General features: G+C 38.7%; 1 non-coding gene and 1 pseudogene across 1 annotated transcript; one reads left to right on the top strand and one right to left on the bottom strand.

Moving 5' to 3' along the window:
- Nucleotides 1-2,472: 2,472 nt before the first annotated feature.
- On the top strand, nt 2,473-3,110 carry LOC132653935 (small ribosomal subunit protein uS5-like; annotated as a pseudogene).
- Nucleotides 3,111-5,946: 2,836 nt separating this feature from the next.
- LOC132654445 (small nucleolar RNA SNORA17) lies at nt 5,947-6,076 on the bottom strand. Its single transcript, XR_009592089.1, has one exon. It is a non-coding gene; the product is annotated as a small nucleolar RNA SNORA17 (small nucleolar RNA).
- Between the last annotated feature and the right edge of the window lie 21,328 nt (nt 6,077-27,404).

Below are 27,404 nucleotides of genomic sequence, written 5' to 3'. Positions count from 1 at the left end.
TATTTTAGTTAAAAATGTTTTATTGACATGAATGTTTTACTCCATCACTTTTTTAATATGTCCCTTTTTAAAGTTTAAGTGAAAAAAGCAAACAAACTTGGCTACTGTAATATTCTTGCTCACATTTTCTTCCCCTCAGCACTTTGCACTTTCGGGTACATTTTTTTTTTTTTCTGGATCAAAAATTGCTCTGAAAATGTCGGTGACCCAATTATTTTCCATGGGTAATGGCTTGCATTTTGCCTAGCTGTCTCAACCTTGCTTTTTTTTTTTAATTTTCTTTTTGAATTTTCATGCATTAACTAGATTATTTACTTGTGAAATTTGATTTCTATCTTTGCCTTGATATTTAAAGGAAATTAATTTACTTGAATCAAGGTGTACATAAAAAAATGAGCTTTTAAAATTTTTACTTTGCTTTAGTTTATTGTGTATATGTATGTGTTGATGTGTGTGAGTGTGGATATATGACATATGTCATTATTCACATGTGGAGATCAGAGAAGAACCTTAGCAATCCTTGCTTAGTCCCTTGTTTAAGAGAAGGTATCTCTGGATATGCTAGACTAGCTAATATTTGAAATTCCAGGAATAATCCGGTCTCTGCCTCCCGTCTCTTGGTAGGAAAGCTGGAATTACAGACAGGTATTTTTATATTCAGCCTCAGTGTGGGCATTTCAAATCCAGTCTCAGTTCTTTATGCTGTGTGTTCAGAGCCTCACCCACTGAGTCATGTATCCTGCCTTTAATGTCATAGTTTTTTGTTTTGTTTTCTATTACATGTTTGTTAATTAATTCACATGTACTTACCTTTCATTTGCAGAATAACATATTCATCAGTTTTTCTTGTCATTTCTTGTAACGTTGTGCTCATTAGTACAATCTCCCTAGGACTAGGTGATGGTTAATCTCTATTGGTGATTCGATTTGTGATAACCCCAGAGACACACATGACTATTTCCAGAAAGATTTAACTAAGAAGGTAAGACACATCCTAAATGTGGACAGCACCATCAGTTAGACTGAGTGCCAGGCTGAATAACAAAAGGAAAAGAGAGAAAGATACTTCTCTCTGTATTCACATGTCTCTAATTCAGGAGCCAAAACACGCCTTTCCTTTCTGAAGTTGCTTTTGTCAGTTATTTTGTCACAAAAGTCATGATAAAATGTAACTAATAAAAATCACAACAAAATTTATTTCTATGTAAGAAATTCAAATTTCGGCTCTAAGATACGTCACAGAAGTGTATCCTCCATCTTAATGTATTTACTGTTTACAAAATGGTGATAATGTATTCTCTTTGGTTCTGTAGCTTTATGGACTCCTTTTTGATCTCTAAGTGTTGTTTATAATTCCAATTTTCATAACATTTTCAGCATTTAATTCAAATTTCTATGAAATTCTTCAAAAAAGCATAACATTGATCCCTGAGTCTTTGGAGAGGGAAGTGTGCTTCAGATGTCTTACTGAAAGATGTAAGAAAGCCTGGAAGACTATGCAGCAGTGGTTGACTTCAAAACTCCTGGTTTTTTTCTGCACATAAAAGGACAGGTGGACATATAATCTCACAGCAACTGTGACAATGTGTTTAAGATAAAGCCAGAGCAAGTGCTAGCATGGAGAGTGGCAATAGGCACAGAGTTCCATCCCCAACTGAGGAGCTAACAGCAGAGAAAAAGAGAGTTTTCTTTAAGGGTGTGAACCCTGGGCTCTACTATACCTCAGTGGAAGGCCACACAATTCATGTATGGGAAGCAGGAATTGGACCTGAATTGGGGCTAGAAAAGGACATGAATATGTTTGGGAAGTTGCATTTAAGAGAAGTAGGAGGAGGTGGAGGGAATACAATCAAAGTACACTGTATAGAATTTTCAAAAAAACAAAAAAAAAGCCACAAAGAATATAGCATTTGCATGGATATGTTGTTCTTCCAGAAGCTTGTACTATGTTTCATACATTAATTGTTCCATGCAGTCTTTATCTTATAGTATATGTCTAATATCCACTTATAACTGAGGAAAGACCATGTGTGTCTTTCTGCTTCAGGGTTACCTCACTCGGGATGATCTTTACTAGTACCATCCAGTTGCCTGCAGATTTCATGATGTCCTTGTTTTTAGTTGTTGAGTAGTATTCTGTTCAAATGTACCACAATTTCTGTATCCATTCCTTCGTTGAGGGACATCTAGGTTGTTTCCAGATTCTGGTTATTAAGAGTAATGCATCACTTCTTCTTCAAGAGAACACCAAATGGTGGATGACATTGGTGCAGTGGGAGGGCCCAGAGGGCTGGGGTCCAGGATTAGGAGGCCCCTGAGGCTTAGGAGGAGGATTAGACAGCAGTCTTTAGGGGCCAAGTTTGAGGCTGAGGAGGGGGGCACATGGGCAAGGCAGAGGTGCAGGGCTCCTGGAAGTAAAGCCCTAGACAAGCAATGGATCCCTGTCACCAAGCTGGGCCACCTAGTTAGGACATGAAGATAAAGTCCTTGGAGGAGATCTACCTGTTCTTCCTGCCCATTAAGGGACACTTTCCTAGGTGCATTCCTAAAGGATGAGGTTCTAAAAATCGTTGCAGTGCAGAAGCAGACATGGCTGGCCAGCAGTCTAGGTCAAGGCTTTTGTCGCTATCAGGGACTACAATGGTGGTGTTAAGTATTCCAAGGAGGTAGCCACTGCCATTTGAGGAACCATCAGCTTGGCCAAGTTTTCTATTGTCCCTGTGTGGAGAGGCTATTGGGTCAACAAGATTGGCAAGTCCCACACCATTTCTTGCAAGGTGACAGGCCACTGTGACTGTGTTTTGGTGTGTCAAATCTCTGCTCCCAAAGGGACTGGCATAGACTTTGCTCCTGTGCCCAAGAAGCTACTAATGGTGGCTGGTAGTGATGACTGCTACACATCATCCAGAGGCTACCCTGCCACCCTGGGCAACTTTGCCAAGGCCACCTTTGATGCCATCTTCAAGATCTACAGCTACATGACCCCTGACCTCTGGAAAAAGACTGTGTTCACCAAATCTCCTTATCAGGAGTTCACTGATCATCTTGTGGAAACCCATATCAGAGTCTCTGTTCAGAGGACCCAGGCTCCAGCTGTGGCTACCACATAAGAGTTTTTATACAAGAAAGATAAAGTGAATTAAATTTGATAGAGAGAGAGAGAGACAGAGAGAGACAGAGAGACAGAGAGACAGAGAGACAGAGAGACAGAGAGACAGAGAGAGAGAGAGAGAGAGAGAGAGAGAGAGAGAAATGCTGCTATGAACACATGGTTGAGCAAATGTCATTGTTGTAGGTTTGAATATACTACATATATATGGCCAGGAGTGCTATGGCTGGATCTTAAGGTAACTCTATTCCTAATTCTCTGAGAAAAAAACAGACTGATTTCCAAAGTGGTTGTACAAGTTCACATTCCCACCAGCAACGGAGGAGAGTTCCCTTCCTGCACATCATCTGCAGCATGTGTTGTCATTTAAGTTTTTTATCTCAGCCGTTTTGATGTGTATAAGGTGAAATCTCAGGGTCATTTTGATTTGCATTTCCCTGATGACTAAGTATGTTGAACATTTATTTAAGTGCTTTCCTGTCAATCAGTATTCATCTGTTGAAAATTTTCTGTTTAGCTCTGTATCACGTTTTAAATTGGATTACTTGATTTGTTGTTGTTTAACTTCTTGAGTTCTTTATGTGTTCTGGATAGTAGCCCTCTGCAGGGTTGGTGAAGATCCTTTCTCAGTCTGTAGGCTGTAGTTTTGTTCTGAGGACAGTGTCCTTTGCTTTACAGAACATTTTCTGTTTCATGAGGTCCCATTTATTTATTCTTGATCTTAGAACCTGTGCAATTGGTGTTCTGTTCAGGAAGTTGTCTCTTATGCCATTGAGTAGTAAGAGAAGACAGGGAACAGGACAGGAGACTACCACAGACAGCCTCTGAAAGACTCTACCCAACAGGGTATAGAAGCAGATGCCGATGGGCAAAGTACAGGGAAGGAGTAAACAGAAATACCTGGAGGAGACGGGAGCTCCACAAGGAGACCAACAGAGCCAAAATATCTGAGTGCACAGGGACCTTCAGGTACTGATGATTCAACCAAAGACCATGAATGGTGAGGATATAGACCTTCTGCTCAGATGTAGCCTATGAGCAGCTCAGTCTCCATGGGGATTTCCTAGTAAGGGGAACAGGAGAAGTCTCTGGCATGAACTTCTTGGTCACTTGCTCTTTGATCCTCTCCCTCTGGCAAGGTGGCTTTACTAGACCACAGAGAAAGAGGATGCAGACAGTCCTGTTGTGATGTGATAGGGTAGGGTCAGATAGTAGAGGAGGAAGCCCTCCCCTACCAGTGGACTAAAAGGGAGTAAGAAGGAGGGAGGTGGGATCTAGAGATGAGGTAGGGGGCTAAACCTGGGATACAAAATGAATAAATTAAAATAAATAACAACGATAATAAAATTTAAAAGTAATACTTTTTTTTGGTTCTTTATGAACTTCACTTTATGTACCACAGTCCTGCTTATCTTCCTTCCCCTCTTACTCACCCTCCACCCTAGCAATCTCCCTCACAAAGAGAAAAAAAAAGCCTCATTGTGGAAGATGTACTGTGCCGCAGTGTTCTGCGTATACTCTTTTGTCTGCACTTCATAGGCTAGCAAATGTTTATTGCAATGACTCCTTGGTCTGGTAGGAGACCTCCAGCCTCTGCTACTGTCTCAGTACTGGAACCAGATATCCTGTTGTTTCCCTGTGTCATGGAGATCCTGTAGTTCTCGATCTGTAGGATGAGCTCCTTCATGCACTCAGGCAGTTAGTCAATGTGGTAGATGTTCAGATGAGCCAATTCAAAGCCCTTGATCTAGGACTGAGTGCTATCTGAGCTGGTCAGTGTATCAGCTTTAATGCTCTCATGCCCTTCCGGGTGGCTTACCAGAAACCCCTGCCATTAAGGTCATCTCTACCATGCTGCAGGAGGTGCAGAGCCTGCTTTCCTGAGTGTTGTAGCCAGTGAGGAACACTATAAACCACTCTCATGACCCTGGGGCCAGCTCTCCTGCCTGCCATACACGTCAGATTTCCCACACTCATATTCTCGGGCTAAATCATGCACAACTCCCACAATGTGTGGGCCCGCTCTCCTGAGCACTGCAGCTGGCAAAAGGCAGGGTCAGCTTTTCTCCTCTCAAGCCCCAGTGTCAGCTCTTCCATGATGCCCAGTGAGGAGTGGGGCCATTTGAACAGCCTTTAGACTTCAACATGTCCCTGGGCAGCAGCCTAGATTAGGGATGTCAGCCTGCCCACTGGTGGCAGCCCCTGCTGCTTCGGGGTTATAGATCCATATGTGGCCCCAGGGGCAGCACAGGCCAGCATCCCTCCACGGTCCCAGGTGGCTTCATTGACTACTCACATCAGGGTGATCCGCACTAGCCTCCAGTCTCCATTTCTTCCTCTCTTCATTGTAAGCACATCCCTTTGTTTCTCTTCCTCTTCCATTTCTCCACCACTTGCTCCTCTTAGAGGAGCCTGGGTCCTATGGTTGTCTGGTGTCTCATCTCAGGCGTTGTCTCAGGAGTTCCGTGCCCACTCATGCGTTATGGCACCTGGCAGGAGTCATCTTGGGTATGGTCTGCTACCTCCTGGCCAGCATGTGCCCAACTGGTGATCCTCTCTGCTTAGTTCCCTGTCCAGGTCTCATGACGCCAGTCTGGTGGTCATCTTGGGCTTGTTCTTGCCCAACTCACTTTAGTGGCCCCATGTAAGGGAATTCTGTATCGGGCTCACTGCTATGCAGTGCCTCAATCCCAGAGAGGGTTTTTCTAGTCGCCAGCTTGTTCCTAGTCCTAGTAACCTGTCTGAGCCTGCAAACCACTGGACTATCTCGGGCTAGCTCTCTCTCTGAGCCCCCTGGAGTGGACACGTGGTATGTCAGGAGCACTCCTTTTTCAGGAGGTGTCAAGCGACTAAAAACTCCGATGTCTGTAGGTCAGACAATGGGTGAGACACAGCCTCTCGCTTGTGTTCTACCCACTGATGCACGTAACACACAGTAGCGAAACCTGCAATGTTTGTAGGATCAGGCACTCTTTTCTTTCACTCAAAGGCAAATCCACCTACATTTCAGTTGGGGTTGAAGGTTGTTCTCTGACTGCATACATATAACTGTTAACTATTTTATGTTGTCCTCTTCTCTGCAGTTTTACTCAGCTCTACTCACCTTGTTTCTATCATAACCTTAGTTCTCTCCTCAGTCCTTTGCTCTACCACTGAAGATACTCTGCTGTATAAATCCTCTAAAATGCAACACACCTCATATCTTATTCCATTGTATGGAACCCAAATATCCTTTTTGTTGTTTCTTCTTTTCTGCTTCTTTTTAAGTTGAATTTCACCAAAGAAATGTTTATTCATTTTCCAGTTTTTGCTTAGTATCTCATTAGAAAACTAAAATCATCTGGCTTTTTCATCCAAGAGTGAGCTTGAGATTTTTTTTCTAAATGCTACCAGAAATTTCCATAGAAAATTCGCAAACACAAAGTTTTTTCCTGCTTTATAAACCAACGTAAAAGTAAAATTCAAAAATTTCAAAGAAATGTTTTAAACTGGTGCCCATTTTCTTTTTTAGATATACTACCATTGTTTTTATATTACTCTTTTTCTCTCAATATAATTTTTACTTCTAAATTTTCATTTTTGTTTTATATTTATTTATTGTTTATGACTATGCAGGTGTGGATCAAATGAATATACATATGTCATGTGCATGCTTGGTGCCTGCAAATGCCAGAAGACCAATCAATTCTCTTGGAACTTGAGTGACATATGATTTTCAGCCACCATGTGAGTCCTAGGAACTGAACTCAGGACCTATGCAAGAGAAGCCAGTGCTCTTAATTGCTGAGCTGGCTCTTTGGCCAAAGTTTTTATTTCTTTTCTTAAATATCTGTGATCATCCCTAAATATCTGAGTTTATCATTGTTTGACATTACTTCTCCATGCCATCTAAGTTTACTCATGTATGTACACCACATGTGTGCAGTTCCCAAGGAGGTCGGAAGAAGGCATCAAATTCCCTGAACCTAAAGGTACAGATGTTTGTAAGCCGCTGTGTGGGTTCTGGGAGGTAAACATTGGCATTTTGAAAAAGCAGCAGGATGCCTAATCTCTGAGCATTGCTCTAGATCCTTTTTAAAAAATTTCTGGGTCACTGAATTATTTCTCATACTTGAAATAATTATAGTTACATATACATATGTAAAATATGCATTATATATTTTTATCTCATTTTAATCAGAATCTTTTACCTCTTCCTAATCTTATATCTACTGATGTTACAAGTTCATGCCATATATTTGCTATGTAACTACGCTTAATGTAATAATCTTCCTTTCAAAAACTGTACAATTCTCAGACGTTTTACTTACCAAATGGATGTTTTCAGTACGTAGTGTTTCTTTCTGCAATCAGTAGCATGTCTCCCTTGCTCAAACTCTTCAACAAGTTCAAGTTTTTCCTGTGTTTATAAACTCCTATAACTACAGTACCAATCATCTTATGATTATATCGTGACAGTAATCATTCAATTTTCTTTTGTTTCATACACAAACCACCTGATTGTGAATAGCGTTTTTAAAATATACATCGCATTATTCTTCGTTCAGAATTTTCTGCAGAGGAATTTTAATCCAGCAATATGGCTGCTCTGGCAAGGGATCACATCCAAAATCCTAGTTCTGTGTGATCCAGCTGTAATACAGACAAGACCTTAGTAGACACCTTTAATCCCTCTGTCTGGAATACACACCTTTAATCCTTTTGGCTGGAATACAGGCATACCTTAAGTATACACCTTTAATCCCTCTGTATGGAATACACACCTTTATTTCCTCTGGCTGGAATATAGACATACCTGTAGTACACACTTTTCATCCAAAAAAAAAAAAATGATATCCAGTTGGGGGACAGACAAAGTGATGAATCAGAGACACATTTGACAGAGATAAGATTCATCCAATTCTCATGAGAGAAAGAGAGAGTAATTAAGAGAAGCATGCACACACACACACACACACGGGGGGGATTTGAGGAGACAGAGCAGTAGAGTTTGGGAGTAGAGTACAATTGTGCGAAGTTCAGTGAAGTTCATTTGAATGCAGTAGCGTTTGTATATTTCAGTTCATGGAGTTTAGAGGCATTTTTTTCCAAGTAGAGCAATTCAGTGAGAATCTGAGAGAAGCCAGTTTGCATCAGTCAGATTGAAGAGGAGTTCTGAACCAGAGCAGCTGAATTTAACCAGCCAGCCAGAGTTCAGAAACAGCAAGAAATGGTGAGCCTTATATAGTACTAAGTCTCAGAGGCTGAAAATGTTCTAGGGGTAGGTTTAGCAGATGGAGGCTGGAAGGTGAAGTCTTCAATGTCCAGACTTGCAGAAGATTAGATGGTAAGGAGGCCAGAAGCTTTCAAGCCTAGGCCTAGGGATGGTTAGATAGTAATGTTCCGGGTTCAGCCCAAGCCATGTATTTGTAAAGCATGAGTATAGCTTTCGTTTCATCCCCTCTTCTGAGGAAAGATAAACAACATTCACACTTTTCCTTCCTAAATACAAAGATAAAACATGTGACACCTTCACAAAGCTTGCACCCTCAGTGGATATCACCAACCTACTCTCCAAAGTTCACATCAGCTACTCTATTCCTTCTTTCAGTCTCTGTCCACTTATAACAGCATCCATCTTCCTTTCACGAGATCTCCACATAGAGCTTAACACTAGCAAAATACCAGAATCAGCCTCCTTGTTGCCATACTTAGCCAGCCCAGCTGTCAAATATTCATTTAAACAAAATATTTAGATAATGTTTTACTATTCATCCTGACAAAGTACACAGTTGTCATGCTTTCTGTAACATGCCTCATGAGGCTGATGGATTAATGGAGTTATGGTTTGATGCAGTTGTTTGAAGTCTGCTTTTAATTGTAGGATCTGAGATTTTTAGGGATATATATATTTTTTTCTTTTTAGATATATGTCTGAATGCAAAGGCTGATATCTGGGATCGAAAGGTGGGTGAGAGGTTAAAAACACTTGCTGCTCCTAAATAGGTCCAGGATTTTGTTTCCAACATACAATCTGGCTCACCATCATCTGAAACTCCATTTCCAAGGGATATGACGCCCTTTTCTCAGCTTCAGGGTGTTAGGTACACACGTGGTACATAGACATACATGCAGACAACACATGGGTGCCAAAGTAAATAAACCTTAAAAACAGTATCTGGAAGACAAGAGGGATGAAATACATGTCTCTAGAAATAAAACTGAAGTAGCTTGGGAAAATGTATTTTCCTCACTTTTCTGCACTTCTTATAGCTGAACATTTAGGTTTTCCATCACTGTTCATTTATTAAGTTTAATAAGTAAGATATCAGTCTTCTGTTGCTTGACAAAGGCTTATTGCTAACTTCAAATCTTTCTGGAATGGTGTGGCTGTTTTAATTAGAATGACCCTTCATATATTTGAACACTTAATACCCCGTTGATGCAATTCTTTGGGAAGAATTAGGAGGTATGGCCTTGATGGAGGAGGTATTTCATTAAGAGTGGGCTTGGTGAGTTCAAAAAGCCCATCTCATTCCCAGTTATATCTCTTTCCTTCCTGGTTGTGGATCAAGATATAAGCACTCGGCACCATCTCCAGAGTCATGCCAGGTTGTCTGGTGCACTTCTCCCATGGTTATGGACTCATCCTCTGGAGGTATACACCTCCACTAACCTCTCTCTTGTAGGTTACCTCATAGTGTTTTGTCACCGCACTAGAGAAGTAGATATGGTGCAAAGTGAGAGCTTTGGCATAACTTACTTTCTTTATAGAGGTTAGTCAGCAAAAAATCAATTTTCTTTAGATTTGTTCACAAAATAAGCAATAAATAAATCATAGTGTGAACAGTTTTATAAATGCATATCATATCAGTACTGGATAGTTATATTAGTTTTAACCACATGAAATGACATGACTTAGTGGCTTAATTACTTGAAATACTTAAGCCGATTCATTACTTATCTCAACTTATTTATAATCAAATTATTTGTAGTCTACTTTTATTTAGAAAATAAACCCTCACATATCAAGAGTTATTTCTGCTATTCAACACTAAACTTTCTAAGATTCCATCTACAGAAAATTTACTCTTAATGGAAGTATACCATCCGAATATCAAGCCAAAATGACTTCTCATTTTTAGTTTAAAAAAAAAAAAAAACAAAAAAAACTAACTCTTTTAATCTGTTCAAATTGCTAACATTGGTTTCACCTTCTCTAAGTGGATTAGCTTGACATAAGTAATGTGTCTTCAAAGTTGTTGTTGCTGCCATTAATGAGAGAGACGATTAAGAACTCCACTTTCAAGAAGTGCCATCAGATAATGAATGTGTCTTTTTCTTGGCTCTACAAATGGCCTTGGGAAGGATTTCTCTCTTGCAGTCAGTAATGTCTTATTAAAATGGGAACTGAAGAATGATGGTATGTTTTTGAGGAGGATAAAGAAGAAAAACTTGTTTACATACAGAAGATTAAGTTCATAAAGACCATGCTTCCACAAACAAAGGAATTTTAAAAGATTATAAAGAATCACAGGAAGAGCTGGAAAGATTTCTCAGTGGTTAAGGACACTGAATGCTTATACAGAGAACCCAAATTCAGTTCAGAGCACCCATATCAGATAGCTCAGAACCACCTATAGCTCCAGTTCCAGTGAATATGGTGCCCTCTCCTGAAATTGCATATATGTGCATATGAGAAGATAGAGACACATAAGTATAGACAAAAAGATTAGTTGAACCTTAAAAAAGATAGCTACAGAAGCCTGGAATGTTGTAAAAGAGATCAGTTGTTTTCCCTTGACTCTATTGTGTTAAACCAGTACTTGAAGTGAATTTAAGAACTTGATTCTGCATTGCCCCCGTGGCACGCCTGGGTTGGCTACCCAGAGGCTATTTAAGCTGTGGGCTGGCTTTCCCCGGGGTCCGAGGATTGTTCAATGTTCCTGAATAAACTGCATTGAAAAAAAAAAAAAAAGAACTTGATTCTATAATATGCACTATTTGAAAAGAAAAGTCTTTCATCTTAAATGGGAACAATTTGCTTCTTCTTTTGACTTCTAGTTCATTCAAAATGGTAGAGGCAATTAACATTTTATTTGCCTACTTGACAAACTGAGGCAGGAAGGTCATAGTTGACACCAACATGGGCAGCACAGTGGTATTCTGTCTCAAAGTAAAATTGAAAACAAACAAACAAAAAAAGAGGCCAGAGAAATGGCTTCTGTTTAAGAGAATTGGTTGAGTTTACGGAGGATCCAAGTGTAGCTCCTAGCATCCGCAAGGTAGTGTCTAGATGTTTGTTTCGCAGACATCTGTAATTCCAGTTCCAGGGAATCCAATGACTTCTTTTGGTCTCCATAGGCAATTCACATACATGGTGTACATACATATATGCAGACAAAACTATTATATACATAAACTCAAAAGCAAAAAAAAATAGAGTAAAGGGAAAATTAATTTAAAATAAAGGGGTTAGAGATATAAGTTAGGGGCTGTGTTTGCATGTTTACAGAATGTAATCCAATACCAAAGACTTTGGCAAAAGTCAACTTGTCAGTTGAATGATATATGTATATAAATTCTCATTGCAGAAACTCTCTGGAAATAGCACCTATATTTGCACATCTTAATTAATGTATCACATATAGTTTCATTAACTATTATTCTGAATACATTGCATGAATTAAACTATTTAATTCCCTGAAAAACTTGTAGTAAGATACTCCTGTCCTTCTTCTTGCTGGATGAGCAGCCCGATTTTAGTGAAGAGCTAAGATATATAAAAATCCACTTGCATTCAATGGGTATGTTTCTATAGCTATGTAGTGTCAAGTGTGTGCTACTCAAGTTCATATACTAGTTATTCATTTTTACAATGCATCTGTCTAGGAAATAGTTTCAACCTGACCCTTCTGAAGAAGAAAAAGAATTAAAGAAACACATAAGCAGTTAACTCAACAGAGAATCCAGGGAATTGAAGCTAACATCTGGGCTCAAAGCATGAAATTGTCTCTAAATGTCTCAGCAGTAATAAGTTTATCAAAGTGATAAAGTACTAAGATTTAGATTTCTCCTATCTGGAGGTCATATTCAGGAGAATATAGGAGCTTATACATTATACTTTCCAAAACCACAGTAAAAGAAAGCCATTTCAATTTTCTTTACTGTAAAAGAGAATTGCATTATTATCTAAAAGTCAGAAAAAAATAAAATTTTAATATTTCTAATTGTATGTTTGTATGCAATCTGTATGTATGTATGTATGCACATATGCTGCCATCAATGTATTTGCATCATATGCAGGCAGTTCCTCCAGAGACCAGAAATGGATCCCTGTAACTGTATATGTGAACTTCCATATGGTTATGAGTAGCCTGTTGGTCCTAGGAACCTAACTCTGGTCCTCTGCATGAGCAGCCAGTGATGTTTAGTGTCTAGCTATCACTCCGGCCTGAGAATATAATGCTAATTTGTGAGAATCTGTAAATTATATTTTTTTCAGTAAAGTATACATACTTCTCTTAAAGGCCTTGGTTTTACAGAAAGCCAAAATGTCATCTTTTACCATATTGTTTGTCTCTTAGGTTTCAGATCGATTTAGCAATGACAGCTTAGAGTGTAGCAACTTTCAAACTATAACCTTTTGTTATTAATGTGTTGGCGCTGAGCTCTGTAACTTAAGTGGCTTCTCACTGAGAAAATTAGTAGAATCCAAGTTATTCATTATACTGCCCCAGCCAACCATGTGCTCACATGAGCTAAGTTAGAAAGCCTATGGCATTTGATGATAGAAACTAGACATCACAGGTCATGGGTCAACTGTTGTGCTGGATGATTTCACTCTATCCACTCTTCCCTATGTGTGTGGAAGAGGCTTCTGGTGTGAAAAAGACATGGTAGAGTACATTTATCCCCAATGACTACATCTTTATTTTCATTTGCCATGCACTTTCTGAATCCTAGTGAATCCCCTATAAGAGGAGAGTCATATTGCCTCCCTGATGAATCTGAATGGGTTTCCGTGCCTATTCTGTGTGATGCTGAATTATTGGACCTATGCATCCACCCTCTGCCATTCGCTCCAGTGACCTTTGAAACCTTTACACATCGATTTAAATTTGCTGTCCTGAATCATTTGAATGAATAGAGGTAAGGAAGGGCCTCAGATGGTGTAGGTTTAACCAGATGCTCCAATTTCCATGCCAGGTGAAAGCTACCTAAATGAGAAACTCTTCAATCAGCCTTAAAATCCTTGTTCTCTTACTGAATATGAGCAAAATTCAAACTGAAAATTTCCTAGTGGAGCTCAGCCAACACCCCAAGCAGGAGAGACAATAAAATGGTCAATACTGTATTGAACCATTAAGTTTTGATGTGCATATTTATGAACCAACAGTTAAGTGAAACAGATGGCCTGTTCACCATGTTATACAGAAATACATTTTTTAAGAAAATTGAATTTTATATTATCATTTCGTTTGAAAGTTAGGAAGAATGTACTTATTTAAGTTATAATCTATACTTTATGCTATAAATCTCTGCTCTATTTTATTAATTAATTAAAGCCAAGCCCAAAATAAAAACAAAAAAGGAAAAAAAAAGAAAGATAAATAAACTACTAATGTATTTTGATTCTGGATATCTTTGAGTGGTGCTTTATAGAATTTGCACAATGCTCACTTGGTTTCATAATTCAGTTTATAAGTTAATTTGTCCAATAAAACAATTAAATACCAGAAAGGCTTCCTGGGTTACTTAATCTAAGCACTTTTCCACATTCAAGTTTTCAGGGAATGGGATAAGTATCATGCATCAGAATGTGCTGAAGATGTCAAAGACTGACACTGAGAATTAGGGTTCCAAAAGAATACCAGTTCATTTCACATGATGCACCATAGTTTTGAGTACTTGGACAAATACCTAATTCTATACTATATCAGCTACTTTTCTTATTTGAGTGACAAAATAAGAGGAACTTAAGAAATGAAGGTTTTAATTTGGTTTGCAACTTAAGGAGTACAATCCGTCAGAGCATGGAAAGCAGAGAACAGAAATGAACCACATCTGCATTGTGGAGCAAAAGGCAGCTTGTTCACAATTTGGTTTGACAGGAAGCAGATAGATAAAGACAGTGGGGCTAGGCAATTTCAAGGCTCAACACCCTCAGACTCCAGTATCATATCACACTTCTTGTATCTATGCCTCAATTCTTAAAGGCTCTACAATGGTCCAAAATGGTGCAGCCAGTTTGGGAAAACAAGTGTTCACACAGAAGCTTTGGAGGGAACACTTCCATCCAGACCATAATATATAGCATTTATGGAGATGAAAGGTGACATCTTTGAAGAACACATGTGTTTGTGAAACTTGACACCATTACAAATTTGTATGTAACATTGAGAAGCCCAAAGGATAGAAAAAGTGAAATATTTCCATTTTGCTGCTTTTTTTTTTTTTGAGTAGATTTGTTTTAAACACGGTTCTGGCTCTGGCTACTGATGGGGCTTCACAGCATCCCACAAGGCACCTAGGTTATCCCTTGTCACTCAGATCTGCAGTGCCTGCCCTCTATGTATTCATTTTGACAGTGTAGAAGCCTTAGCATCTACATCCGCATTTTCTTTGTCCAGGCTGCCTCTTTCATGCACCTAGCACACTGCTGTTAAGGAAAGCTTATGGAGTAAGAAGAAAATTATGATGATGTCCATGACAATAGTAAGGTAGGCATATGTTCTTAAGGTTTCAGACTTAATTACAAATATGTATTTGGTATTAAAACTTTTTATTTAATTATTTTTATATTAATTACAGTTTATTCACTTTGTATCCCAGCTGTAGTCCCCTCCTTTATTCCCTCCCAATCCCAGTCTCCCTCCCTCATATCCTCCCTGCCCCTCTCTAAGTCCACTGATAGGGGAGGTCCTCCTCCCCTTCCATCTGACCCTAGCTTACCTGGTCTCACCAGGAGTGGCTGCAATGTCCTCCTCTGTGGCCTATTTAGGTTTTTCCTCCCACGGCGGGGGGGGGGGGGAAGGGGGAGAGATTAGAGAGCCAGCCACTGAGTTCATATCAGAGACAGTCCCTGTTTCCTTTACTAGTGAAGCCACTTGGATACTGAGCTTCCACGAGCTATGTCTGAGCAGAGGTTCTAGGTTATATCCATACACAGCACAGGCTCTAAGAGCAACAATCAATAAATGGGACCTCATGAAACTGAAAAGCTTCTGTAAAGCAAAAGACACTGTCATTAGAACAAAACAACAGCCTACAGACTGAGAAAGGAACTATACCAACCTTATATCTGACAGAGGACTAATATCCTGAGTATATAAAGATGAAAAGAAGTTAAAAAGTAACAAATCAAGTAATCCAATTAAAAAATGAGATACAGAGCTAAACAGAGAATTCTCTGTAGAGGAATGTAGAATGGCAGAGAAACACTTAAAGAAATGTTCGATGTCCTTAGCCATCAGGGAGATTCAAATCAAAATGACCCTGAGATTTCACCTTATACCCATCAGAATGTCTAAGATCAAAACTCAAGTGACAGCACATGCTGGAGAGGCTGTGGAGAAAGGGGAACTCTCCTCCATTTTTGGTGGGAATGTAACTTGTACAACCACTCTGGAAAGCAATCTGGTGCTTTCTCAGACAATTAGGCATAACGCTTCCTCAAGATCCAGCTATACCACTCCTAGGCATATATTCAAAAGTTGCTCAAGTACACAAGGACATTTGTTCAACCATGTTTGTAGCAGCTTTATTCATTAATAGCCAGAACCTGGAAACAACCCAGATGTCCCTCAACAGAGGAATGGATATAGAAATTGTCGTATTTTTACACAAAGGAATACACTCAGCAAATAAAAACAAGGAAATCATGAAATTTTCAGGCAAATAGTGGGACCTAGAAAAGATCATCCTGAGTGAGGTATCCCAGAAGCAAAAAGACATACACGGTATATAATCACTTATAAGTGGATACTAGACTTATAAGATAGGATAAACATACTAAACTGTGCACTTAAGGAAGCTAAACAAGAAGGAGGACTGGGGTAAGATGATCAATTCTCACTGAGAAAAACAAATTGGATGGACAATGTAAGTAGGAGAAAAAAATAAACAGGACAGGAGCCTACCATAGAGGGCCTCTGAAAACTTTTAAGTTGTAAACATTTAAAAGTCTTAGGGATTTCTCGCATTTTAAGAACCTCATCTATTCATAAAATAAACAAATGTCTATAATTTGCCCAGGGTTCCTATCAAGCTGATTTGAGTATTGCTGTATGGTGAGCCTTCTTAACTTTATGACCTTCAGCATGTTGTATTTAAATATAAATGTATAGATTGCAGGGTCAGCCGCTTTGGACCCAGAGAAGAGCATGTCTGATTGCATGCGGGTTGATGCCCCAGGTCCCGCCTCTGAGAAAAAGGTATTGGACGGGTCTGATGCTCTTTGGGTGGATGACACCTAAATGAACATCTGTACAAAGTCCCAATTTATTTCTAATATCAGAGATCAGACCTCTACTCTTGCCTGATGCGTCTAAAACAAAAATGGGGAACTGTAGAGAGCTGCGGAATGCTATGCCTTAAAGATGGAGCTGGTTTCCGCCTTCCACCTTCCCGATGGTGAGTGCTCTCTGTCACGAACAACTCCACATTTGGCTAAGGCCGAGGATCTGGCTTGCTTCCATGTATGTGGACCTATCTGCATTGCCCCCGTGGCACGCCTGGGTTGGCTACCCAGAGGCTATTTAAGCTGTGGGCTGGCTTTCCCCGGGGTCCGAGGATTGTTCAATGTTCCTGAATAAACTGCATTAAAAAAAAAAGGAAGGTCCAAAAAAAAAAAAAAAAAAAAAAAAAAAAAACCCTTAAGTAGCTAAAGCCACACCAGTACTGCAGTAAGAACTGAACATTAAAAAGTACAGGAAATAAAGACTTTATGAATAAAAAAAAAAAATGTATAGATTGAATTATAGTAAATTATGCACTATATGAAGTATTTCAGGTAAAATGGAACACTGCTATACTATTTTATTTAAAATTCAATTTGCTAAGGATAATCTCTTCTACTAACCTTTTATTTTTAAATTTCAGCTAAGAAGGCATATGCACTAAGCTGTCTGAGAACCATGAGAACTATGCATTGAGAGTCTAAAACAGAGCACAGTTTGTTAGCTCATAGCATTTTCTAAAGTATGTGTAATGGATGCTAGATCTACAAGAGTAACCTCTAATCCACATAGACCCAAAACATATATCCCAGTGGAGATTTCCATTAAAAATAAACAGCAATGGAGATTTAAAAGAAGGTCCTAGGTTATCTCCAGGCATAGTATTGGTTGGAGTATCAGTCTCAGGAAAGATCCCTGTGTTCAGATCTTTTTGGTTCTTTTGCTCTCCTTGTGGAGTTCCTGTCCTCTCCAGATCTTACTGTTTCCCACTTCTTTCATAACATTCCCTGCACTCTGCCCAAAGGTTGCCCATAAGTCTCAGCATCTGCATTGATAGTCTGCAGGGCAGAGCCTTTCAGAGGTCCTCTGTGTCAGGTTCCTGACTTGTTCCCTCTTTTCTCCCTCTTCTGATGTACATCCTCTTTACCTTTCTGGATAGGAATGGAACATTTTAGCAAGAGTCCTCATTCTTGATTAGTTTCTTTAAGTGTACAGAATTTAGTAGGTTTATCCTATATTATATGTCTATATGAGTGAGTGTATACTGTGTGCATCTTTCTGCTTCTGGGATAGCTCACTCAGGATGATCTTTTCCAGATCCCACCATTTACCTGCAAATTTTATGATTTCCTTCTTTTTCATTGCTGAGAAATATTCCATTGTGTAGATATACCACAATTTGTGCATCCATTCTCCACTGAGGGGCATCTGGGCTGTTTCCAGCTTCTGGCTATTACAAATATAACTGCTACAAATATGGTTGAACAAATATCCTTATTGTGTACTTGAGAATCTATTGGATATATGCCTAGGAGTGGTATAGCTAGATCTTGAGGAAGCGCTATTCCTAGTTGTCTGAGAAAGCGCCAGATTGATTTCCAGAGTGGTTGTACAAGCTTACATTCCCACCAGCAATGGAGGAGGGATCCCCTTTCTCCACAACCTCTCCATCATGTGCTGTCACTTGAGTTTTTGATCTTAGCCATTCTGATGGGTGAAAGGTGAAATCTCAGGGTCATTTTGATTTGCGTTTCCCTGATGGCTAATGAGTTTGAGCATTTCTTTAAGTGTTTCTCTGCCATTGATATTCCTCTGTACAGAATTCTCTGTTTAGCTCTGTACTCCATTTTTTAATTGGATTACTTGTTTTTTTTTTTTTTTTTTTTTTTTTTTTTGCTGTTTAACCTCTTTAGTTCTTTATATATACTGGATATTATCCCTCTGTCAGATAAAGGATTGGTGAAGATCCTTTCCCAATCTGTAGGCTGTTGTTTTGTTCTGACAACAGTGTCCTTTGCTTTACAGAAGATTTTCAGTTTCATGAGGTCCCATTTATTGATTGTTGCTCTTAGAGCCTATGCTGTTGGAGATTCCCTAAGACCCCTGCACAGATGTATCCCATGGCAGTTCAGTATCCAAGTGGGTTCTATAGTAATAGGAACAGGGACTGTCTCTGACATGAACTGATTGGCCTGCTCTTTAATTACCTCCCCCTGAGGGGGAAGCAGCATTACCAGGCCACAGAAGAAGACAATGCAACCACTCCTGATGAGACCTAATAGACTAGGATCAGAAGGGAGGAAAAGAAGACCTCTCCTATCAGTGGACTTGGGAGGGGCATGCATGCAGAGGGTAGAGGAAGGGAGGGATTGGGATGGGAGGAGGGAGGGAACCACAGGGGGGATACAAAGTGAATAACGTGTAATTAATAAAGATTTTTTTTTTAAAAAAAGGTCCCTTTTAGCTGCAAATAAATGATGCCACAGTATCACATTCATAGCTAGATAAATACACAGATAAAAATGCATTTTACCAAGACAAACAAATCTATGCACAGTCTATATGTCCCTGTGTAGTTGAGGTATCCATATAACTCCTATCTCTTCACCCTAAAGACCAAACACTCTAATCTCTGTACAGAGCATTTTCTTAGGCTTCTATAAAATAATTATAAGACCCACTGACAATATTCAAATTCACATTTAATTTTACCGTTTATTTAAAAAAATAACTATAATTTTTACCCTATTTTAAGTGTCAAATGCAGTATCATTTTTTACACATTTTACATGCATGTTTTATGGTATGTGTATGCGTGTGTGTGCACACTGTGGGAACTGGAGAAGGACATCAGAAGTCCTGTTCTCTCACTCTGTGTTCTCTTCTACATTTGAGACATGTTATGTCACTGAACACAGAGCTAAGCCTGCGGTCAAGAAGTCTGGGTATTTTCTTGCCTGCCCATTCCCTTACTCCATAGCACTGGGCTCACTCTAGCAAGTGCTTCCACCTGAGTGACTGTGTGAGTTTTGGGATCTGAGCTGAGCTTCTCATGCTTGCTCAACAAGTACACTGTCTTAGTTTCTTTTTATGTTGCTGTGATAAAATACCCTGACAAAACAACTTAGTGGAGTAAATTATTTTAGCTCACAAGTCCAGGTTGAAATCTGTCATAGCAGGGAAGTCACCATGGCAGAAATGTGACAGACATGATCACATTGCATTCACAGGCAAGATCAGAGAGCAGGGAATCAATTCATTATCACCAGTGCTCAGCTTCATTTTTCTGTTTCGGTTTGTCCATGACCCAACTGATAATGTAGAGGATGCTGTCTGTATTGCAGGTAGATCCTTCCACCTCAACCCAATTAAGAATATCTCTCTTCTCTGTTTATTTCACACCAAGCTGAATTAGTGCTTCTCACATGTACTGGGGCCTTTCACTGGATCGTGGACAACCTCCCATTGGCCAAACCCACAAAGAAAAATGAATCTCCTTCTTTCAGCATCCATCAACTGCTTACAGCTCCCCAGATAGGAGTGGGACATCAGGGGACCCTTACTGTTCCATGCTGGAATATTCATTTCCTTATCTTGTTCAGGGCTTGTGTTAGCATTAGCTGCTATGAGTTCATCTGCCATGTTGTATCCACGTCTTTTTCTATATCATAGTGCATTATCCCCTCCCTCAAATTGCTTCTTTTTTATTAATTTTTATTGAGATTTTTATTTACTTTAGATTACAATTGCAGCTTCCCTCCCTCCTCTCCTCGCAGTCTCTCTCTCTGCTTTTACTGCACACTCATCCACCTCTCTTCCTCTTTTCCTCCAAAAAGAAGAGGCCTCCAATGGATATCAATAAGCCTTGGCCTAACAAGTTTCAGTAAGACTATGTACATCTTCTAGAGGCTACAACACATCCCAGCGAGGGAATAGGGATCCCAAGGCAGTGATGTGCCAGAGACAGCTCTTGCTTGGGGAGACCCGCAATGGAGCACCACATTTACTACGCAAATTAGGCTGCCTCTTTCCATACACTAATTAAACCAATGACTGCCTCAATTTCAGGTTGTTCAAATTCCTCTCTTTCCATGTGCTTAGAAAACTTGTTTCCTAAATATTTATAACTCATTTTACAGTGAAAACATCAAAGATATATATATATATATATATATATATAATTATATATATAATTTCTAAGTGTTAAAACTGGTTAATGTGATTATCTAAATCATTTGGTTTGTTTTTGCATCAAATATTCACTGAAAATGTATTTTACACATAAAACGTGATTATTTTTTCTTTCTCCTCACCATTGCTATGTTTTTGCTTGAAAATTTCCTTTAACACCAGTCATCATGACACATGACTACAATCCTAGCCTTCAGAAAATAGAAGCAGGAGGATTCCAAATTAGATGCAAGTCTGAGCTGTGAGACTGTCTCAAAACACTTTTACAGGTGAGAATTAGTTTTCATGAATTTTTTTGCTATGGAATCCTGTCATATTTTATTTATTGAAATGACATGCTGTTGCACATATAAACTCAAAGCAGCTGTGATTGCTCACAGAAGAAGATGCCAGGTAAAATTCCATCATAGAAGGGGAGGAAGCCTTGAGCCTCTATTCCTGTGGGAGGAGCTATTGACAATTGAAAGCTGCTTGGGAAAAGGGAGTCCTTCTCTTTGAGAGTGCAGCATCTGGTAAATTGTTCATTCCCAACTGATGGCCACAACGCCACATAAAAATAAGCTTTACTAGTTAGACTCAAACCGTTATTTAAAATTAAACAAACAAAAGAAGTCATCCAGTTGTGAGGGAGATATTTTGGGAATTCTCAGGGGTAACAGAAGGTAGATATGATTAAAAACATTAAATGCATGATATTTATGAATAGATATTATATTAAAATATATACATCTTAAATTTGCACATATATAAATATGCATGTACATTATGCATGTGAATGAATATACACGTGCATATAAATAAATATAATATATATATGTGTGTGTGTGTGTGTGTGTGTCTACATATGTATGTAAAGGAGAGAGAAAGATGAAAAAGAACCAGGAATCTAAAGAAAGACACGGCTCCAAGAAACATAAGCATGTAGTTTCTTCTCTACTTCATTCTTGTATTTATGCTCTCAACAAGTATCAGTGATATATGCTGTACTCATGTATTAAGAAAGATGGACTTTTGCTCTCAAGGAGTTTAAGACCGAAGATAAACCTAATTAAATGCAAAAACCGGTATTACTTGCAAGAATGCAAATAGACCCATATCAATCACCCTGCACAAAATTAAACTCGAGGTAGATCAAAGACTTCAACTTAAAACCAAACACACTAAATCTGTTAGAAGAAAAAGTAGGAAAGAGACTTGAACTCGTTAGCACAGGAGACAATTTCCTGAAAAGAATACCAACAGGTCAGACACTAAGATCAACAATCAATAAATGGGACCTCAAGAAAGTGAAAAGGTTTTGTAAAGCAAAGGACACTGTCATCAGAACAAAATGACAGACTGGGAAAAGATCTTCACCAACCCTACATCTATCTGACAAAGGGCTAATATCCAGATTATATTAAGAACTCCAGAAGTTAAAAACTATCAAACCAAGTAATCCAATTTAAAATGGGGAACAGAGCTAAACAGAATTCTCAACAGAGGAATAGCAAATGGCGAAGAAGCACTTAAAGAAATGCTAACATCCTTAGTCACCAGAAAAATCCAAATCAAAATGACTCTAAGTTTCCATCTTACACCCACCAGAATGGCTAAGATCAAAAACCCAAGTGACTCATGCTGGGGAGGATGCGGAGAAAGGGAAACTCTCCTCCACTGCTGGGGAATGTGAATTTGTCCAACCACTTTGGAAATCAAGCTGGTGCTTTCTCAAAAAAAAAAGGGGGGGGGAGTACAGCACTACCTCAACATCCAGCTATACTACTCCTGGGCATGTACCCTAAAAATGCTCCATCATTCAACAAAGACATTTGCTCAATTATTTCATAGTAGATTTATTCATAATAGCCAGAATGTGGGAAAAATAACAACAAAAACAACAAAAATCCCTAGAGGTCCCTTAACGGAGGGATGGATACAGAAATTTTGAAGCATTTACACACTGGAAGACTACTCAGCTGTTTAAAACAAGAAAATCATGAAATTTGCAGGAAAATGGATGGAACTAGAAAAGATCATCTCAACTAAGCTAATCCAGAACCAGAAAGACAAGCATAGTATGTATTCACTTATAAGTGGATATTAGCTATATAATATAGGATAACTATATTATAATCTACAGGCCTAAAGAAGCTAAATAACAAGGAGGTCTCTAGGGAGGATATTTAATTCTCATTCAGAATGATAAATAGAATAGAATCAGTGGAAGAGAGGAAACAGGACAGGAGTCCACCATAGCTGTCCTCCAAACAGGGGATGGAAGCAGATGCAGAGACTCACAGTCAAACTTTGGGGAGATCTCAGGGAGGGAGTCTTATGAAAGAAGAGTAGGACAGAAGGGCCTGGAAGGGGCAGGAGCTCCACAAGGAGACTACCAAAGCCAAAATATGATCCCAAGGTGTCTGCAGACTCTGATGCACCAAGTAAGAATGAAGCTGAAAAGCTTCTGTAAAGCAAAGGACACTGTTGTCAGAACAAAATGACAGCCTACAGATTGGGAAAGGATCTTCACAAATCCTATATCTGACAGAGGACTAATATCCAGTATATATAAAGAACTAAAGAAGTTAAACAGCAAAAAATCAAGTAAGAATCATTCATGGAGAGGACCATAACAGTTAAGTCTCCATGTGGGTCCTTGAGTAAGGGGAGGAGGGGCTGTTCCTGACATGAATTTGGTTGATGCCCAGAAGTGATGCCTTGCCAGAATAGGATCCAGGCATTCCTGCTGGACTAGATAAGCTAAGGTCAGGTGGCAAGGGAGGAGAACTCCCCCTTTCAGTGGACTAGGGGAAGTGGATAGTGGGGGAAGAGTGAGGGAGTATGTGGCCAGGAGTTTTCATGAAATTTTAAGTCATCTGTCTGGAATCTAAACACTGGCATATATTTTAGGCATGATTTGCATTTTTTAATTTTTAAAGGTTTTCTTATTTCTCAATTAACATATATTGTATAAATGATTTAAACTAAAGTCTTTAAAAATTAAGTAGATATTGAATTGATGTTTCTCAATGAATTTTCTGCCAGTGGAGGAAAATCAAAAGATTAAGGAAAACAATTGAATCAAATAATTGTTAATTAGTTATTATTTTTTATGTTTAAAAATTCACTTTACATCCTTATTGTAGCCTCATCCTTCCTCTCTTCCAAGTCCTACTCCTCTTTTCTTCCCCTCTAGCTTCCTCTTTTCTTCAGCAAAGGGGAGGTCTTTTTTCCATCCAGCTTAGCTCATCAAATTGCATCAGGACTGAGCATGTCCTCTTCCCCAGTGGCCTGCAAGGCAATATCATCAGGGGAAAGTGATCAATAAGCTGGCAAGTGAGTTCCTGTCAGATGTAGTCTCCACTTCCTTTACTAGAGGCTCCACATGAGTACTAAGTTATCCATCTGCTACATCTTTGTAGAGGGCCTAAGTCCAGTTTCAACATAGTTTTTGGCTAGTGCTTCAGTCTTAACAAACCCTTCTGGGCCTTGGTTAGTTGGCTTTCTTGGTCTTCTTGTGGAGATCCTGTCACCTTTGTGTCCTTTTCTCTTTCCTCTCACTATACCCCAAGACTCTCGACACATCAACCCATGTTTGGCTGTGGGTCTCAGCATCTGTTTTGAGATGCTGCCTTCTGGGTAGAGCCTCTCGGAGAACAACTCTGACAGGCTCCTCTCTGCAAGCTTAGCAGAGTATAGTTCATAGTGTCAGGGGTTGGCCCTCTCCGATAGGGTGGGTCTTTGGTTGGGCCAGACATCAGTCGAACATTCCCCCAATCTCTGCTCTATCTGCTCTATCTCTATCCCTTGCCCATCTCATAGGCAGGGTAAATTTATGTCAAAATTTTTGTGGGTGGGTTAGTGTTCTCTTCCTTTTACTAGAAGACTAGTTTACTTAGAGGATGTCCTGTTCAGTTTATAGTCTGTGCTGTAGGAGTCTCTGCTTGAGTACTCCCCATATCCTCCCAGGAGCCTATAGTGACTCATGTCTCTAGGTTGTCACAGAAATACCTCTACAATCAGTTTCTTTTTTTTTTTCTTTAATTGATCATTCTTTAAAGGGAAAAATGGCAGAGCTTTTCTTTCATTTACTATTGATTTTCCTAAGAGGGTAGATTTTGAATTCCTAAGAAATATTTAGCAATGTCTAGACACATTTTTGTTCTTGTAAATTAGTTGATGACATTTAATAGGTAAAACGGGTGGTGATTGTAAGCATTCTACATTGCACAGTGTAGTCACGCAACAAAGCATTATCCAGTTTTAAATCATAGTAGCATAATTTATATCTGGGTGTATATTAGGAACTATTAGTATTCACACAACAAAAGGACAATGTCTCATACTTACAAAAATGTGACTTACAATATATAGGGAATAATATTGTCCCAAGAGCTGTTCAGACTCTTGAGATTGATGGTCACTTCTAATGTTTAAAGGCAATGTTCCTAGGTACCCTAAACTCTCAGTGTGAGTGATTCAAGCCTTCATAAAGTAAAATTTCAACATTGTATTACCCTATGTTTCCTTTATGGATGAGAATATATATATATATATATATATATATATATATATATATATATATGATAAAAGGAAAACATGAAATTAGAAGTGGTTGCTGTATTAGTTATTTTTCTGTTGCTGTGATGAAATACTATGACCAAAAGCAGCTTATGGAAGAAATGGTAGGCATTAGCTTATGGCTCTGGAGGGATGGATTGCACAGTAGCAAATAAAACAGGTAGTAGGAACAGGAAACAGAAAATCACATCTTATCTACATATAGGAATCATTGAGGAAAGAACAAGAAATGGAACCAGCTTATAACCCCCAATAGTCCACCCAAGTGACATATTTCCTTTAATAAGGATCCACCTCCTAAAGGCTCCATAATGATCCAAACACACCCCCAATTGTGGACCAAGTACTCGAATACGTGAACCTTTGTCAGTCAAACCACCACAGTTGCTATGGAAAATATTCAGCTCATAGAAAATATGCACACTATTTGCTGATGTAAGAAAGGTCATTAGGAATTTATTATAAGTAAAAACTATGGTAGAATTGATGGGAGATTGACCTCCACATTATGGAAGTCAAATATTTTGAGATTACTAGCATTGTTTTTTATAAATATCTAATAGAATCCACTTTGTTCCTTCCTACTGCTCAAATTATAGGCTTAGGATACAAGCAAGTTTTTGTGTAAATTGTCACTTTGCATTGTTTAGCGATGGTATTTAAGCCACATTTTCTCTTCTCAAACCCAGACTAACTTATTTATTCTAAGTGGTAACTTCAAAAACTTAGTAACTATAACCTATGCCCTGTGAATTTCCTCTCTATTGGTTTCTTAGCTTTCTCAACACATGGTGACTTTACAGTTACTTGTGTTGCCAATTTGATAACATCTCACCTAACCCCTGTATTCTTTTTCTGCAACTGACCACAGTAGGAATTGGCTCTGTCATACATAGTCTTCTGTTTATGCAACACGATTGATTGTGTCTCCTTATTTCATGTCTGACCTTCAACAAAGTTAGTTTTAGCACTTTTGGATATATTATCTTCTAATATATCTTTTATTCACAGTCTAACCACAAAACTTCTACTGTAGCAGCCATCATTTGATCTTGTAGATCAATTTCATTCTTTTTTCAAATGCTCCAAGGCTTACATTTTAATAATGCCGATTTTAACATCCTGCAGATCTGGAACATGCGTGTTTCCTTTGTAAGGATATACTGGGCTTCTTAACTCAAAGACAGGAGGGAACGAGTGACTTAACTCCAGAAAGAAAGCAGGGGTTAATGTGCCCACCATAGTTTTTTTTTTAGGCAGGCCTCAACACACTGGAAGATGTCTCCCCCACTGAGGACATAACTCTGTCATGGAGACTATAGACTCAGAATGAACTGCATTAGACACCTCACAAGTATACCAGGGGCAGCTCAATCAATTTAACCAAATCTAAACCATTCCAATTTTCCTATCAGCAGTAGAGAGTTGGGCATAGTATCTCTTGAGTTATTCAAAAGAGTTAATGCAATGACAGGATAAAGAACACTTTCCCAACTATCTGCATACCCTTTTCATTCAGCTAAACTGACATCCAAATCAATTACCACACTCGCTTATAGACAAATAGATTAGTGCAAGTGAATAATGAAATAAGAATGGGATGCAAAGATATACAGAAATGCTTTATGACAGAGACTGAATTACAAATCATCAGAGAAGGTGCTTGCAAATATCAAAATGTGCAGAAAGTAAGTGAAATATTAAAGTGCATGTTCTAAAATCAGAAAGAAGACAGAGATGCCTGCAAAAATTGATTTTTAGTTGATAAGGTTCAGCATGATTTAGAATCTCGAAATAAAAGACAAAAGACAGAAGCTCATAAAAATGAAAAATAAAACCCATTAAATAAAAAGTCCTATTGTGTGTTGCAAGCACGAAGAATATGCAAATAAAATTCTGGAATTCCATCATGAATTAGTGCTTTTGCTGGTATTGATCTATAATTAAAGGTTCATAGACATAAAAATTATAAGGTTATTTGCAATACTTAAAATGAAACATGAAATACTTAAGTTGAGAATTCATTTAACTTTATTGAAAAGCATTTTTAAAGATAAAACTAATGGGATATTCATTGTGTTAATATTTATGAAGACTAAAAT

This window comes from Meriones unguiculatus, chromosome 5 (genome assembly GCF_030254825.1).
Source record: "Meriones unguiculatus strain TT.TT164.6M chromosome 5, Bangor_MerUng_6.1, whole genome shotgun sequence".
Classification (NCBI taxonomy): Eukaryota; Metazoa; Chordata; class Mammalia; order Rodentia; family Muridae; genus Meriones; species Meriones unguiculatus.
Note: the sequence above shows the minus strand (reverse complement) of the source record. Positions and strands in the feature narration are given on the sequence as shown.